General features: G+C 45.9%; 1 long non-coding RNA gene across 1 annotated transcript; it reads left to right on the plus strand.

Moving 5' to 3' along the window:
- The first annotated feature begins 2475 nt into the window (after positions 1 to 2475).
- On the plus strand, positions 2476 to 17052 carry LOC128122849 (uncharacterized). The gene is made up of 4 exons (XR_008222518.1): positions 2476 to 2794; positions 8906 to 9151; positions 13273 to 13454; positions 14109 to 17052. It is a non-coding gene; the product is annotated as an uncharacterized LOC128122849 (long non-coding RNA).
- Positions 17053 to 18594: the final 1542 nt, after the last annotated feature.

An 18594-nucleotide genomic window follows, 5' to 3' on the forward strand; every position in this document is an offset into this window, starting at 1 on the left:
GGGACTCAGACTCAGGTGGGAAAGCACTTTCCCAGCTGACCTATCTCCCTGGCCCCTGGCTACTCTTTAAATTAACTGTTTAATTGTAATGAAGCTTGTTCTTGTTAGAGGTGATCGGCCTCCCAGACCTCTCCTTCCAGAGAGAGCGATAGCAGGAGACTCAGGGCCGAGACGCAGTGCTCAAATGTTTGTGCACGTTGAGGCTTATGAAGTCCAATATTTCATGAATTTGACACTGTTTCTGTGAGTGCTGAAGTTCTAAGACTGTACACATTTTGAGTGTTCTTTCCCAACCTCATTTTTCCTTCACAAGCTTTGTTATTTTTAAAAGGTCATTTGCAGACCACAGAAATATATAGATGGTGTTATAGCAAAGACATCTGTATGGTCCCCTCCCCTCTAATATTCCTTACGTACTATAAAATTATGCAGGTGACCATTCATCGACATAAAATAGAACATGAATCTATGAGTAGAACATTGACAACAGTCTCTCACTGATCGCCTACGAGGAGTAGTTCTTTAATCCCCACAACAGCCTTTAGACTAGGGGCTGCTCTTACATTATTTTATGGATGGCAAGACTGAAATCTGTAACAGGAGGAAACTGAGGTTGAGTAATATACCCAAGGCACACAGCTAGAAACTAGTGCTGTGAGACCTAAAGTCATTTTAACATTTGCATCTCATTGTTCTGTCTGTTTTTTTGTTTTTTTTTTTTTTAAAAAAAAAACCATCAACGGGTTATGCTCACATTGTTTCTTTAATGTACAGGCTCTGCCCTACTGGAAAGCCAAAGTAAGTGAAGCTGTTAGTAACTCAGAGCTATTTACATTTCACAAGTCTCATGTTTCATTCCAAGAAGTCAGGCTCATCAATTATTTGCATTTGGTAACATGCTAATTGTACAGATAATTAGCCCTGAGACGAGACATGAACGTGAAAGTATAATGAATCGTTTCTGCTAATTGCTCTTTTCAGTTACGGACAGGCAGCAGTTTGAAGTATTAGCAGCTCTTATATTCAGTTTGCTAAATCTTCCTCTCACTCCAGGGTTGACAAAGAGACTTTCTTGCTCATGCCAACCTTGCCCCATTGGTTAGACCTTTAGATGCTAGCAAGTGTGAGTTGGCAACAGGTAAGCTCCACAGTTGCCATCACTGGCCTGAGTGCTGGAGAAGAGAGTCTGCCAAACCTCAGAGCTCAGTGACCGCGCTTTCTGCTCCCCTGAACACTCCTATAAACACCGGAGGAATGAGAAGGAATCAGAAGCAGATCTTGTCCTAAGAAAAAAAGCATAAATGACTATATACAAACCAAAATGTGCCAAGTGGGCCAATACTATAGCTCAGTTGGTCAAATGGTTGCTTAGCATGTACGAGGCCCTAGGTTTGATCCCCTAGACAACATAAATTGAGTGTGCTGGGGCATGACTACAACCCTAGTACTTGGGAGGTAGGGGTAGGAGGATCAGAAGTTTGAGGCCAGCTTAAGTTATAGAGAGAATTTGAAGCCAGCCTAGGTTAAGAGAGCCTGTCTGGAAAAAAAAAAAAAAAAAAAAAGGCGGGGGAGGGTTAAAAATTCAAAGTGCCTTAAGAGTAATAGATACGGGGCAGGAAGGGGTAAAGGAGAGGAAATGTTATTTCTAGTGATGAGAAGCCCAGAGCAGAGACGGGCCGGAGCATGAATCAAATGCCACTTTTGAAGTAAGCCTCAAAGAATAGGTAGACACGGAGGAAGGGAAGATTTAAGGAGGCGAGAGGCTCTGCTTCTGTCCCTCTGTGTTTGAGGTAGATGCTGGATCACCTATTGTATAAAAAAGCAATGTCCAACAGCAGTGTGCAGAGGGGAGAGTTTAATGCAGCTAGGATGTGGGGGTGGGGGAGGGGAGGAAGCTGGGAAATGAGGGCAGGACCAGGGTGTGAAGGGCCTGGGAACGTGGGGATAGGAATGTTCTAGAACAATGTCTCTCAAAGTGCGTCCACAGGATATTCACCATCATTACAGAACAAAAGGATCCTGCTGGATCCTGTTGTTGAATGTACCTGAAAAATATTGAGTTAAAAACAATTGAATGGATTTCCATGAGGCAATTTTCAGGGCTTTTGAAAATGCTGTGGATCTCCAGGAAGGGCCTGGAATTTGCAAATATCCTAAACTTCGTAACTACAGAAATGTTTTTCTTGGAGCGGCTTATGAAACTAGCACCGTGCAGGGACTTGGTGAAAACAAATGGCCCTGTGGTGAGGTGACATCTGAGGGACATGCATAGCATGGCCTGCTGACTAGCTGACTGACCTAGGAATCTCTACTGTGTTTGCAAGAACAGGGAGAGAATTAGCTGCCTCAAAAAGCATCAAGCCCGCCTTCCTTCTTTCTCCCTGGTTCCTGTTCTAGGTATTTGCCTCTCTCAGTCTCTCTCTCTCTCTCTCTCTCTCTCTCTCTCTCTCTCTCTCTCTCTCTCCCTCCCTGCCCTGACATAAAGCCTTCAGGGCTCCAAGAGTGCTCTGTTTTGAATCTCCTACCTGTCATCCCGAATCCCAGACTTGCTGCCTAATACCCTCTGACCTCTACACAACCTGCCCTGATGTGCACAGTTTCAAGAGTCTCTGGGGCTTCTAGTCAACCCATCCTGTCTCCAGCAGCTCTGGAGTCTGCTGTGACTGTGCTGGCTCCCACCTCTCTTGGCTCAGAGACAAGAGCTGCTTGCTGTGTGCTGTCTTCATAGATGCTGGGCTCGTTCACGCCTGATAAGCCCCACTCTGCCACTCTCCCCAGTGATGGTGGCTTCCAGGTGAGAGTCCATAAATCTGTTTGGGAGGGATGAGCAAACAGCTTCTATATTTAACATCATTTGGTTATCTCCTGTGGAGGGGGGAGTCTTGGCAGTGACATGTTCAGACCTGCACGGGCAAGGACCTTGAGTCGGTTGAGTGGACTCGGGTGGGATCACACGACATCTAGATTAGAAGGTGTAGCTTTGGGAGGGCCATTCATGTTCACTGAGAAGCCGGTGTGGTAGGATTAAGTGAATCTGGGCCAGTGGGAGAAACCTGGGCAGGCGAATTTGAATAAGAACGAAGAGCAGGCAAGAAGACAGATGGCAAACTGTAGAAGATGAGATGCCAATTGCTGTGACCCAGGAGGGAACTGGAGACTCGCTAAGGATTCTGTCTGCAAAAGGCTACCCTGTCTTGGGAACTTGCTAGGAAGACTAGGGGGAGAAACGAAGAAAATGTTGCCAACCTTTACTCTAAACGCAGGCTGAAAGATGCTGTTTTGATGAACGAATTTCAAGAAAGAAATAATAAGAGTCAGGGCATCGTAAGTGGTCTGGGAGCTCAATGGGCTTCTCGAGACAAGGTCAGGTCAGAAGCTGGCGGGCTGACAGGGTTTACTACAACCTAGGAAATTATGAAAGGAGCCGATTTTGTGAAAATTAAGAGCTACCCTTAGGTTTTCTCAAGGTGTCAAGCAAGTGGGGGAGAAAGGTTACTAAATGTATTGAATTCACACAGGGGGCTTGGGTGTACTTTAATTTTAGAGCAAGTGACTAGTATGCACAAGATTATGTGTTCAGTACCCAGCATACATACACACATACATGCACACACACACACACACACACACACACACACACACACACACACACACACACACACACCACCACCACCACCACCACCACTACCACATAACACAGAAAACCCAAATGTAGTGTCATTACCCCGCAAGAGGCAGCACAGCCTCAGAATAGAAATAGGTTCAAAACCTGCTTACATAATGTTGTGACATCTGGCACAAGCATATTATCCTGAGGGAAATCTGATTGTTAGAAGTGACGTAATAGGGAAGACAGTTGCATATCTGTAACACACAGCCCGTAGCCTCATTCTCAGTGTCAGATTGTATATATCAATGCATGTATTATGTCATCAAGTGCCTGCCTTATGTTCGTTCCCACACCGGGCACATATATAGATATGTGGCTGTGTGTGTGTGTGTGTGTGTGTGTGTGTGTGTGTGTGTGTGTGTGTGCAGATACACATAATCTTTGGTCCTCACTATCATAATCCAAATGGGAAATGGCTCAGTGGGTGGAGTACCTGCTGTGCAAGAGTGAGGCCCAAGTTCAAATCCTAAGAGCCCATGCATGGCTAATCTTGGTTGTCCACTGGTGAGGTTGGTTCTGTCCAGTGCCAAGTCCGTCTGGTCACCTCTGCTGTCCTTCCTTATGGGGAGGTCTCTTCATGGATTACCTCCATGGTCACAAACTCCAGAGGGCTAACTGATTGACACTCTTCTCTTACTCAGCTGCTGTAGGGGCTTTGAGCTTCCTTGTCACAGAGAAACTGGGGCTGGAATTGTGTCTGCTGATTGGCCTGGTCTGCCCCTCCCTTTGCCTTCTACCATTCCTCCTAGTCAGCTAGTGTGCTGGATTTGAACGAGACAGACGCATCTTCTGATTCCCGGAAGGCAGAGTTGCTCAACCTTGGTCTCTTGGCACTGCCAGCAGAATACTTCTTGTCCTTTACGTGAAAGAGTGTTTAGCATCATCTCTGGTCTATACCTACCAGATATGGCTAACAACCCACTCATCATCTGGGAGACAGAATCATCCATGGGGCAAACCCACAGCTGTCACTCAAAGGCACAAGGTCTCATGCCCTTTCTCAGCACACTGACTCTGCCCAGCCCCCTAGGAATGTAAGCGAATGCGGGGTCAAATGACACCTGTGGGCGGAGTCTGGCTTTTCTGGTTGGAGGGAGGGAATGCATCACAGATTGCTGGCTTAAGACATACTGGATGTCCCCACGAGACGTTAAAAATGTAGAGCTTTCAATGTGCAGATGGCTCGCACTGCTTAATTACAAGCTGAAAGCTCGCTACCACTTCCCTCCCTCTCCCTGTGCAGCAGCCCACCAGGAGCAGTGGAGGCATGAACAAGGAGGGAGCCGTTGCCCTTTCCCGCATCCTTATCACGCGCTAATTATTTTATTCTAAAGAGACAAAGTAGAGAGAATGTAACATATGATTCTGACGACAAACACTTAAAAAAAATCTGCCTGCTTTTCCTAGAGACTAGAGCATAGGATCTGGTTGCTAAGCAACTGGGAACCGGCAGACTCTCGTACTGGCCATGCTGGTTTTGGAAATGAGCCATAAAAGGAATTCCCCAGTGAGAAGGGATCCCATACCATTGCCTGGTTGCCATGGACACCATACATAAGTGATGGATCCTAGGTTACAGGCCCTGCTTAAGAAAAAAATAAATAAATGTTGTCTCTGCTTAAAGACTGAATGGTAACGGAAAGATGAGGACACCTTCTTCCTCTGCATTAGCCATGCAGACATGCCCTGGCCCCTTCCCCACATGCTCCCGGGAAAGAGAACTCTGAATCTAAGTGCCTGAGACATTCCATCCAAATTCAACTCAGTTTTTATTTAATATGTCTCAGTCTTTATAGGAGTTGGAAGGGAACGCGAAATCTGGAGAGCAAATTTTTAAACAAGAAAAGATGCTTCAGTGGCAGACAGGCTGTCTGTCTGCTTGTCATCCACCCCTGTCTGGTGTCCACGCAGCACTGAGATCAGACGCAAGGGCGACTTTCTGTAGTGGCACGTTCTGTGGGAATTTTACAAAACAAGAGAAATTATCAGAGGACAGAGACAATAGCCGTGACTCTGACATGAAATCTGCGTGTCATGCAGAGCGAGGCGACAACAGGCCGCTGCAATTCTGTCAGAAATTAGAAACAGGCTTCAGATAATAGGAGTCAAAATGCGATGCAGATACGAAGATGTGCAGCTTGAACTGCAAAGAGGTGTAGGTTGCGCTGGGCTTCCCATGGAAAACGGAAGGGACAGGCCTCAGAGCGTCCACAGCTGCCTCCTCTTAGACCATTTGACTCAACAGACTCGAATAACCTCTAAATGTCACGAGGAGACCAAGGTCCAAAGAGTCCATATAAGTTACCCTAAAATATAACTACCTTCAGTCACACACATTGACTACCTTCTAGTTTTTCTGAGTTGGGGATCCAGAAGCATCTTGGCTGGGAACCTGTGACTTGGGACCTTTACGAAAGTAGAGTGGAGACACCAGAGGAGCTGCTGGGCGGGCGGCTTCTGAGAGGATCAAGAGCTCTGCTGGGTGTTGGCAGTACAGGTCCCCTCTGGCTGTTGGCGGAGGCCTGGGTTTCTTGGTCTGAAGTTTTGTCGGTCAGGTACAATATGATGGACATTTTCTCTATAGCCAAAAAGCATCAAAGCAGACGTGATTTTTTTAATCTAAGCTTGAAAGTGATACCCAGTGATGTGTCACTGGAAGCCATTTGTTAGATTGGGGTCACAAGACCCTGCCCACACTGAGGGGAATGAATTCCGTGAAGGGCTGAATACGATGAGGTAAGATTCACTGAGGACTTCTCAGACAGTCTGCCACAAGAACTAAGTACGATTCTAGGTAAAACCCATGAAGAGGAGAGATTGGGGGTAGAGCTTGAGCCTCCTCTGGGTACGGGAGATGAGAGAAGGTGAGTCCTGGAGACTACAGGGAAACCTGAAGCAGAAGCAGAGAGGAGAGAGAGGAGAGGAGTGAGCAGGGGAGAGGAGTGATGAGCTGGGATGTAGGGCATACACTGGAGGAAAGTAGAGAAAAGAGGAAGCCAAGTGGGAATGAACGGGAAGTGAGAGAAGGAACCAAACGCAGAGAGGAGAGAGTAGACATGGGGAAGCAGAAACAGGAAGGGGTGGAGAGCAGGAAGCGGAGCAAAGAACTTCCAGACAATGAGCACAGAAGGAGGAAGCTTAGGGGAGAGGTGAAGAGCGTGGCGGGGGGGGGGGGGGGGGTGATGCTGTCGAAACGAACGGAGGGACAGCAGAAGGAGCTATCTTAGGGCTGGAGCAAAGGGAACAAATAACATGCCGTCATAACAAGGATTTATTGAGTGCTGACAATTTCATGTTACCTGATGTAGTCTTTATTGTCAGCCAACACTGTACAGGGCGTTATTTATAGTGTCTTGGAGATGAAGAAATTGAATTTTAGAAGGATTAAGTCCCTACTCAAGTCCACATGCCCAGACAGTGGCTATGTGTGCCTGGAAGTAGAGGACAGTACTTCTTGCCAGGAAATTCATAGTTATCGTGGCCAAGGCAGAAGGGACTATAGACTGGAGAGTTTGTGTCCATATACCGCACATGGATGTCAGCTCCTGTCTCCTCTGATGCTACCTGCTGATCTAATTCTCAGCCCAGATTGGGAAAGCTGGACCCCTTGCTGGCAGGAGTAGGCTCACTGGAACAAAAGGTCCAGGATGAGTGCCCCAGTTTATCACAGTTTAGACCCACAGTGAAGCTCTTTGGCCAAATCATGCAGTTATTTCTCACATCTGTATTGCTTAGAGTTATGGGGGTGCCATGCTTCATTCTTGAGATCTCCCAAAGTGCCTTGTGCTATCTAATTTAGGTATTCAAAAAGCTTTGTGGAGCCCAGCATCTACCTCTGCTGAATCCAATGAGAAATTCCACAGCAGAATTTATACCCAGCTCTTCACTAGCTACACCACTCACGGCAAATTACTAAACCACACTGGAATGCAGTGTCCTTATCAGCAAAGTAGGTTGACTAGAAGATCTTTGAAGTTTTTTTTTCCCCCTAGTTCAGAAACTTTACAAATCACTTATTAAGGATGAGAATTGGGAGCCTAAGTAGAAATGGTCAGTGGCTCTAAGGCTGTCACTCAGGGTAGAACTGACAGGGAACTCTTCTGGATTTCACTCGCCAAGCTGCTAATTCATCAATATGCATGTCCATGGAGGCTCAGCTCAACTCTTAGGGGGGCCTCTGTGTGCAGCAGAGATTCCATGAGCCCAGTTCTCCCCATTACTGAGATGGGAGTCTGGTGCTATGTGAGGAATTTAGAGAGGCTTATCAGTTCCCACAACAATAGAGACCGACAGGGCAGGATTAGTTCAGCTGCCAGAGTGCCACAAGGGATAAACAGAGCAGTAGGAACCATCAGAGACAAGAACACCCAAGACTTCCCAGAGATGCCATGCACATCAGGAGCCTGGATTTCATCAGCTCTTCAGTTGTCAATGCTCAGAGTGAAAGACAGTGTCACACGCCTCTGTGGTCCCTGCTAATGTGGACAAGTTACAGATGGCTCCTCACTATACTATGATCCGTGGAGTACCCAAGGCTATAAAGCAGCTGTTCTCAACCTGTGGGTCACAACTCCTTTGAGGGCCAAACGACCCCTTCACAGGGATCGTCTAAGACCATTAGAAGGCACAGATATTTACATTATGATTCGTAACAGTAGCAAAATTACAGTTATGAAGTAGCAATGAAAATAATTTTATGGTTGAGGGTCACCATGATGACATAAGGAACTGTATTAAAGGGTCTCGGCATTAGGAAGATTGAGGACCACTGCTATAAAGAGACTTGCAAAAGCATCTAAGGGGAAAGCCTGTGCTAGACATGGGGATCTACTAATGGTGAAGCTAAGCTGACCTTGCATCTAAAAGATGCACATGAGCCTCTGTAATTGTCATCTTCTGAAAAGGATAGATGGGTCCCCAACTTCTACTAGGTCGATAGGAAGGAACGGAAGAATGACCGCTATTCAAAAGAGGGATTACAGCCGGGCGGTGGTGGCGCACGCCTTTAATCCCAGCACTCGGGAGGCAGAGCCAGGCGGATCTCTGTGAGTTCGAGGCCAGCCTGGGCTACCAAGTGAGTTCCAGGAAAGGCGCAAAGCTACACAGAGAAACCCTGTCTCGAAAAACCAAAAAAAAAAAAAAATAAAAAAAAAAAACGAAAGAGGGATTACTTTTCGCAGTGTGTTCCCTGATGCATTTGAGAGCCTGCTCAGCTCATTACCTTCCTTCCTTCAGAGAAATGCTCTGGGACGACGAGATAAGAAGCACTGCCAACTGAAGAGCAGTCAGAAGTGAAGACGAAACAACTCTGATGGTCTAGAGATGCGGCTCACTTGGCAAAGTGCTTTCCTAGCGTGGCCGGAGCCCCGGGTGTGATACCCACCACTGCCGAAATTAGGCACGGTAGTGCCCACGAACTGTCCCAGCACCAGAGCGGGAGAGGCAGAGGAACCAAAGTTCAAGGTCATCCTCAGCTACACAGTGAGTTGGAGGCCATCCTGGGCTACTTAAGGCCCTTTAGCAAAGCAAAACCCAAAAGGTGGGGTGAGGTAGGGTGGGGTGGGATGGCTAAAGAGATGGCTCAATGGATGAGATTACTTACAGAAGACCAGACGCAGAACCCATAGAGTGGCTAACAACCGGCTGTAACTCCAGCTCCAGAGGATCCAATGCCTTCTTCCGACCTGGCGCACGCGCACACGCGCATGCACACACACACACACACACACACACACACACACACACACACACACCATGAAAACCAACACTGGAACACACAGGATAAAAATAAATTGAAAAAAAATTAAAGAAAGAAAAAGAAGAAAAAAAAGAAATGCTCATGAAGGACACAAGAACATTATCTTGATTTGCTCCTGCTGTTTCTGTGTGACAAGCCACACGGTGTACCTGGAGTGACAGCCAACTGCATCCTTGAGATTCTTGTGTCTATAGTCGCCTGAAACACACTGACTGGGGACGGCGTTCAGAGCAGGCTATGCTGTAACTCAGCAGTGCCCACACTGGGCCATCTGGTTTACCTCCAGCATCATCTGGTCCCAAGGCTATCTCGGAGCAGAGATGGGGAGGGGGAGATGGGAACAGAGACATCCTAACCAGAAGGGCACCTGAAGAGGAAGCAGCTTAGAGCACTTGGGCTCACTTTCCCTCAAAGCTCATAATATAACTGTCAAAAATGGCACAGTGAAGCTAAATTATAAGATAATTATGTTCAGTCCCAAATTCAACACAATAAAGGTTATTTGCTCTTCACCCCTAGCAACCATCTCATAGAGAAGAGAAAAATACCATCCAAAAACAAAATGTAAACCCTCAAAGCAGTAATAAAGCCAGCACACAACTATTCATTTCAAGTCTATTTTGAAAAGCCTTTGATAATACCAGTAATTCCCTATAAAGCTGTTCTCTTGCCACAATTCCTTTCTGGAGATAGAAAAGGGTTTTGCTGTTCTACAGCCATTCCTTTTAGGGAGATAAAGTCCACTTTATTTTTCCCTATTTTAAATGTTTGCCATTCTTTGTGAAGAGAAAAAGAAATAAAAAAGGAAGGAAGGAACCTCCGATCACCTACATCTAGCTAAGCCTCCAACGTAGGCCGGGGCTCAGTGACAGTAGCAATGAGAATTACCCCTGTTTTGCACAACAGAATTCATGTAATGGTCTTAATAAGGTGCTTAAATGGAGCCCAAGAGCCTTGTCCAAAAGATCCTGAAATGGTCCAGTCTAAAGTACAAAGTGCAATGGTCCGTCCTTTCCAGATGTTTTGATGCTTCACAGCGTGCACTCTGGGTATTAACTAGCTGTTTTATATCCTGACTTGGCATTCACCTGGGTACCACTGGGCAGGCCTACTACAACTGAACTAAGGCTATAGGAGCTTGGGCCACCTTTGGTTGCAACAGATATCTACTTAGATGAATCATATAAGTATGGGGTGGGTCCTAAGAACCCCGTGGACTCCGGGAAGATGTAGTCTTGTTTCAGAAGAGTGGGAAAGCTGGCCGCCACTGTTGCTATGAGGATGTGATGTGGTAGAAAAGGGGCTGTGTGCAGAGGTACTCACACCTAGAAGAAAACAGGGTGTGGGCAACGACTAGGCTCTTCAATGCAACATGACATAGAAAACAGGAGACTGGTAGGTGGGGAAAGAAGTAAGATAATGAGCTAAAGGAGGGGTTGGGAGATAGCTCAGCAGGAAGAATGCTAGCTGTGTAAGCACAAGGTGCCGAGTTTGAGTCCCAGGGCCCATATGAGAAAAGCTGGGCCTGGCGATGCACACTCTAATCCCAGCACTGGGGAAATAGGTTCCTGGTACTTGTTGGCCAGCCAGCCTTAACAACTACTTGCTAAACCTAGGCCAGTGAAAGACCTTGTCTCAAAAAACAAGGTGAACAGCTCCTGAGGAATAGCATCCAAGGTCGTTCTCTGATTTCCACTTGCATACGAAAACGTGCATCCACACCTGCACTCACATGTGTGTGCACAAACATGGGTGAACCCACATAAAATAAAATTAAATAAAAATTAAATGATAAAGAAAAGAGGGAGGAGGTAGAGAAGCTGAGAGCAATGAGCTAGCGTTAGGCTTTGGTTAGTTGTCAGCAACTCTCTGGCACTGGAGAGGGACCCTCCACGATGTGTAACCAGCCTGTGTAATAGTGAGACCCTCCACGATGTGTAACCAGCCTGTGTAAGACCTTTGAGAGGTCTTAAACACAAGCTTTGACTAATTTCTCTGAATTGGTCGTTCTGGTTTGCATGGTCTTGTGGACTGCTTTTGAAGAGATAAAATTATATTCACTGAATGGATATACATGATCTTAATAGCAAGTTCGAGAAAGTCTGTGTCTTTTTTATACCTAACTCCCAAAGCTTTAATAACATGGCTTATATATATATATATAATATATATATATATATATTATATATATAATATATGTTAGATATAATTGCTACTTGTATTTTGGACATTTAGATGTGTTCAGTTTCGGTCATCGGGTTTGTTTTCACATACCTTTGAGCAAAGAAAGAGAGCCTGAGCTTCATTAATCAGTTCTACATTTCCACTCGAATTTCTTATCAGAAAATGCTCCCTGTGTACCTATGATGTTAAAGGCGCTGGGCTAAGCACTTGTGTGAGTCAAGCTAAATAAGACACAGGCCTCTCTCTCTCTCTATGGAATTTGTAAGAGGGGTCAGAGGAATTGAACAGCACTAAACAATGGTACCACTTGTTAAGGCATAAAGACTTGCAACTGTGTTGATGCAGGCTGTTCCTGGGACCCATCTCAGCATCGATAACATCTCTTCTACACACACACACACACACACCACACACACACACACACACACACACACACCCCGCAGTCTCTTTCCACCTGAATCCTACCCACCCTTCTCATCCTACCCATTCCATAACTGCCTGGTTTGATCAGATTCTTTCCATAGCATGTGACTGCTTTGGAATATCTTCAATCTCTTTAATTCACGTAATAGACATTATGACTACTGGCTAAGTGGTACCTGGTTGCCTTCCTAAGTCAACTGACCCAGTGGAAACGGCTCATAAAGACTATGAGTATGGACGGCTGCCTGAGCTACTGTGTACCTGAGTCTCGTGTCCTACCCAAACACTTACCTACTGTTCTCTCATTTGTGACTCCATTAGGGACTTTGTACGGCTGTGTGTGTGTGTGTGTGTGTGTGTGTGTGTGTGTGTGTGTGTGTACATCACAGTGGGCTGGCCAGCCCTCCTTCCCTTTCTTGCCTTCCTGTGTACAGTTTCCTTGGTGTCCAGGTAGGAGACCACTACACGCCATGCAGGTGTCGACAGGACTGTCTGGCATTTTTTCCTACCAGTCCTCTCCTAGGAAATTGGCTTAGTGCCAAGGACTGATTTGGCGTGGTGACTATGAAGATGCTCCAGAGTTACAGTCATGCCAGATGCCTGTCACTGGTTCAGTAGCTCCTGCTTCAATTCCCTCTGCCCTGATTCCAGTGGCAATAAAGGTTAAATCTCCAGGATTAGCCTGGCAGGCAGCTGCCACGGTCAGTTCTTGTCTTTTATGCACGGATCCTCACCAGACACTTCTGGGCTACAGCCCAAGTGCTGTGTGTAGGGGTAGTCAGAACCTACTCTTAGATCTTACATGACCAACCCTTACCAATAGCAGCTGATTTTCATGTTCCTCTCTCTGAGAAAGGTCTCTTTGTGGAGTCTAACCTTCTTTTAAACTCTTCCTGCCACAACTGCCTGAGTGCTGGGGTTACAGGCCCTTACCCATCGTGCCCTGGCTAAAGCATCTGGTTTTTGTTGTTGTTTGTCTGTTTGTTTCAAGACAGTCTTTCTCTGTGTAGCAGCCCTGGCTGTCTTGGAACTCACTTTGTACACCAGGCTGGCCTTGAACTCACAGAGATCTGCCTGTCTCAGCCTCCCAAGTGCTGAGATAAAAGGCATGCGTCACCATGCCTGGCTTCACATCTGTTCCTTATAAATTAGGGTAAAACCAAGGGGCAGGTTTTACCCTAGTTCTTATCACCAATTCTGAAAACCGAATTCACATACTCCTTTACTCCACACTTAGGGTTCCATCCAATTCTTAGGAAAAGTCAAGTATCTACTTCCACAATGACTGGCGACATCACACAGTGGTCTGAGGCGTATACAGGCCATTTGAGGTGGACTCACCAACTATGGCAGCTTGTCTGGAATTGGGAGGCTTCCTGGGACTTGGAACCTGCAGCATTAAGAGCAGGAAACTCCCAGGTAAGGCAGACCAAGTTGATCACACTATCTAGAACTGAACACTGACCTCTTAGACTAGCTCATGTTCCGATACAGTATGGGCTAACAGTTTGCCCCAATTTTGACTTCCTTTGTGTGAGAGGAGAGTGGGGCAGGGGTGGGGATAGGAGTGAGTGGGGGTGATCCACCTGTCCTGGAAGCCACCACAGGACTGGTGGTCAACAACCTTGAACTTTAGTGTCTTGAAAGACCTTTGTGATTGAAGGCAAACGCATTAATTTCTGATTCCTCACCTGTAAAATTGATTGGGCTAACCTTTGGGAATTAAAGTTTCTTCTAACTTTATCCATCTCTCTCTTTTCTCCCTGCCTTAAACACACACACATACACACACACACACACACACACACACACACACACACACACACACACGATTCCACTTTATTTTTTAGATGTTTCTCTTAGTACCATGTCAATCCACATTGGAGCCTAAGGTAAAAGAGAAACCAGTTAACATCGGGCCTCATTTTATTTAAAATATTAACATTTTATTCGTCAAGGATTTTGTATTGATTTGGGTTTTTAAGCAATGCATAAAAATATTAATCTTTGCCGCTGAATATTTGTCAGCTGTGTGCTTGGTCCACACTCACATTCACCTTATCCGAATTCTAGCTTTCTTAGTCTTGCTCTGCGCGGAGGTGAGGACAGAGTGAAGGAAGGAGGAAGTCTCCCAGAGAAGCAAGAAAAAGACTAAATGCCATGGACTTTGCAGAATTGCCTAGGGTTGGTCATAATGCTAATTTTATTAATAATGAGCTACCTAAAATTTCTGGTTGTTTTTCTGTGTAGACTGGATCAACTCTTTGAGTATGGGGCCCTCATGTCTGGGGGGACTTTATTTAATTAATTGTTTTGTTTTGCTTGATTGTTTGTTTTCGAGACAGGGTTTTCTCTGAGTAGCCTTGGCTGTCCTGGAACTCGCTCTGTAGACCAGGCTGGCCTTGAACTCTCAGAAATCCACCTGCCTCTGCCTCCACCTCCTGAGTGCTGGAATTAAAGGTGTGAGCCACCACCCCACCCCACATCTGGGGGGTGTTTGAATCTCATGCTTCTGTCAGGTGCCCAGCCCTGAGTCACATGCTGAGCTGTTCCAATAAAATGGCAGGAGACGGAGAATTCTAGATCTCAACGCCAGCTCTGCTCTTGACCTTCCAAAAGACAACTATTTATCACTTAAAAGAGTTTTGTTTTGTTTTTGTTTTTTAACCTCAGACAATAAAGAATAAACAGCTGGAAAACCAGGAGAGTGAAACAGCTGTTTGGTGAATGCTACCAGATAACGGAAAAGGAATTTATATTTGATCCTTTGCTCCCCACCCTCAGATTCAAGAGGATCAGGGGGAGATATGACCTAGACAAACAAGCCTCAGGGGTTCCAGAACCTCCTCATCCTGAGGAGGGTCACAGCTGTCCCCCTGGCGCAACACACCAAAGGATGCTGTTCACAGCAGGATCTGGAGAAAATGCTATCAGACCGGGACTTGGGATGGGAGCAAAGGAAGCCATATGCAAACGCCATCAGTGAAGAATTCTCTTTTAGAGGACAGTTCCAGCCAGCCGCTTTGCTTTCAATTAGAAGCCTTAATAAAGACTAATAGTTAGAAAATGGATTCATGCTGCAGTCTTCTCCGGCAAGCCTTTATCACGTTAATAAGCAAGAACTGGTGTTGGGATGCTGGAGTGAAGGGAGGCGCTGGCCAGGACTCTCTTCTCGTTTGACCCCTAACTGGCTATTGCCCTTGAGAGAATCATTTAACCCTCTCCATGCTTCCTTTTCTTCATCTTTAAAAGAGGGTCTTAGCCTAGATGGCCACCAGGATCCCTTCCGCCTCTGATGCGATCTAGGAGGCGTTCTACAGCAAGGCCTGGGGCTAATGTTTCTTAATGTCCTCTCCCTGCTGAACCCTGTTACCTTTCATCCCCCACACAGGGAATGTCATGTTGTTAATGAGTAGGTTTCAATACATGCAGACGACAGAGCTTTTGTGTGGATTGGGAAGCATGAAGGTTTCCCTTTCAGCTTGCAGAGGGTTCTAACAGAAGCTGGTCACACCCCCACACAAGGGAAAAAGAAGCAGGAAGAATCCTGAAAATCTGGGACTCGGTTGCAGGCAGAGAAAAAGCATCGTGTTGGTATTTTTAAAGAGCTTTCCACTCCGTGTGCAACACCTTTGTGCCTCCTTCATGTGTTTCTCCCTCTTTTTAGCTCCACAATGAGCTATTTCAGGATGTCGCCTGCCTGCGGTACAGCCATGCAGTTGAGAGGCAATTTAATTGTCATGGTTCCTTTTCTTAGTCTTTCAAGACCTTTTGTTATGGTGAAATAATTTTAGGCATTCCAAGCACAAATCCATTAAATTCTTGCCTTACTTTACTAATGAACTACTGTGGGTGGGAAAATTAATTTTATTCCACCCATGAAACATATCTGATAAATTTCTAGAGTTGAGAAACGAAGCTTGCAAATACCAAGAGTTGAATACGACTCTTAAAAAATAACTTTGTTTCCCTTATGCCAAGGTGGAGCAGAAGAGAAGTCTATAAAAATAGTTCACAAGAGGCTGGAGAGATGGCTCAGCAATTAGGAGCACTGGCTCCTCTAGAGGACCTGGAATTCCCAGCACCCACATGGCGGTTCACAACTGTCTGTAACTCCAGTTCCAGGGGATCTGACACCCTCACAGAGACACACGTGCAGGCCAAACACCAGTGCACATAAAATATTAAAATAAAACAATTTTGTTAAAAAAAAAAAGTTTGCAAAATGAAAATAGTTCAAGAGGTCCCATCTCAGGTTGATGTGGTGGGGAATTTTACAGGTTGCTGTCTGCCTAGAGACACAAGGGACCTTGCGTTAGTGAACTGGAGACTCTTCCGAGTGGCCGTGATGAGATCAGATGTTAACACATTTGTTTAAGGCGTGGTGCTGCCCAGCTCTGAGGGAAAGCATTTGCATAGCCTGGGTAGGTCCCGTGGTGCTGAAGGGCCACAGTCTACAGCTCACCCAGCACTGCTCACCCCACCACCCAGGCTGTGGCCATGGCATTTCTCTGCTGGTTTACCCACCTCGAGGACAGGAGAACAAGTGAGAAGGCTGTGCACAGATATACCAACAAGGGCTGGAGAAGCCGCAGCATGGACAGGCAAGGGACAGCTCTGGCTGCATTGTTCCTTGAACAGGAAACCAGGCATCGTCACCCTCACATAGGGGAAGGCAGGAGGTTGGGCTAAAAAAAAAAAGGGTAAAGAACACAGTTCAAAGGGAAGGTTTCTCTTTAGGGAGATCAGCAGAAGTCCTAAGGCAAGAAAGGTCAGAGTCCTGTCCCCAAAGATAAAAAAGTTTCCCAATTACTGAGGCCCTTGATGAGCGTGGAATTCAGATCGACTATTCCGTGCTTCCTCATTTCAATCAGTCCCTTTCAAAGCCAATTCATGGGAGTGCATTAGGTAGAGAAGTAGCCTGCTGATTCTCCTTCGGTCAAATTTAATTCCAATCTCGGCCTCTAAATGTTTTCAAACTGCTCTAAAGAGTTCTCGGTGTCTGGTGCCTTCCCCTTCACCTCACTTTTTTTTTTTAAACTCTTTTTTCATTTCTTTTCTTTCTTTCAAAACCCTATCCAGTAGATCAGAGGATACCATCCGCGTGAGTTGAAAGAATCCAGTCCATAAGAAGGCAGATACAAACATCCCTGTCCCCCTGGGGCTGGGTGCTACATTACAAGTTTCTGCTCTTCCCCATGTAGCTTTTGGATGGATTCTCCTGTGCAAGTTGGCCACATTCGTGTTCTGTGGCTCTGACGTAATGACTGAGACATGTTCAATGGAGTTCACATTAGGGCCAAGTTTAGGGCTTAATATAACTCGGAAAAACAGTGACATACTTTAAAAAGAACTAACGAGTAAGAGGAAAATGACAAAGCAGATGTATTTTTTTCAGTCTATAAAATTATCGTTATAGTTCTCTACACACTGGCACACACACGCATGTTCACGTGCATGCAACTTGATCGCCCCCCCCCCATTAAATGGCAGTGAGCCATGAAAAACTACAGAGAATTATAAGCTGAGTCTGTGTTTAAGAAAAGAAAAAAGATTTCTCTCCTCAAGTGACAGAAAGTTGGATAAACGCTATTTTTAGAGGAAATATATTTAATGTCCAGATGTGGCTTCCCACATGAAGAGAAAAACAAAGCTATCTAAGGCCCTGCACGGCACTTGGAGACACTGTGTAGAGTTTTTGGTGATAATGATTTATCATGGAAAGAGTCAGTCACGTGATCCCGGCCATCAGTCTCTGCACTGGTTCCCTTGGGAACAGCATCTGCACACGTGGCTCCAACATGGAGATGATCTTGAGGTTTACATTCCTGAGGTAATTGCTGCTAACTCTCTAGGCTTGCAGCTTTTTTTTTTTTTTGGCACCACATTTCCTCAGGCAAAGAGAAAGAACAAGATGTCAGGACATCTGTGCTAAGTCAGTCAGTTCTCTAGTGGATGTCACCTTGAGAGGTCACCTGCTCCCCCAAGTAATCCTGCTTCTGCTCTGACAGTTGGGAAGTCCCCCTACTTGTCCACCCAACAATTAAGCACCTACAAAGTTCCTGCTCTCTTTTCAGTGTGAGCGTCAAGTGAGGAGCAGAGCAAGTGTAGTCTACTGGAATTTCAAGTCCAGTTTATAAATTACAGGAGAAAATCAATCTTCTTACTTAAGTGACACCAATAATGGCGTCTCGTTTGATCATAGCCTTCATCACTGTCCCTGCCCTGACTAATGTCTAGCCATTAGGAAAAAGTCAATCCCTGAAATGCAGTTACAGAAGATAATCAAAATAATGTGATACAGGCTTAAAGAGAAGAGTCACAGAGCGAATGACTGAGCGATGACATCATCGCCAAAAGAAAGGCATGGCTTCTTCCAGTGACTCTGGAGTGTATGCTTCTAGGAGGACATCACTCCCAGCAACAGCAGCCAGGAGGCATGGAGGAAGCAGCTGGAGAGGGAGTGTCAGGAAACGAGACCGAGCAAGTCTAATTGGAGTCCAGGCAGGTGCTAAAAGCCAGGGCTGAGGAGGGAGTGGCACTCTTAGGAGAGAGAGGC

This window comes from Peromyscus californicus, unplaced genomic scaffold (genome assembly GCF_007827085.1).
Source record: "Peromyscus californicus insignis strain IS unplaced genomic scaffold, ASM782708v3 Scaffold_3__1_contigs__length_106647218, whole genome shotgun sequence".
In the NCBI taxonomy this organism is placed as follows: Eukaryota; Metazoa; Chordata; class Mammalia; order Rodentia; family Cricetidae; genus Peromyscus; species Peromyscus californicus.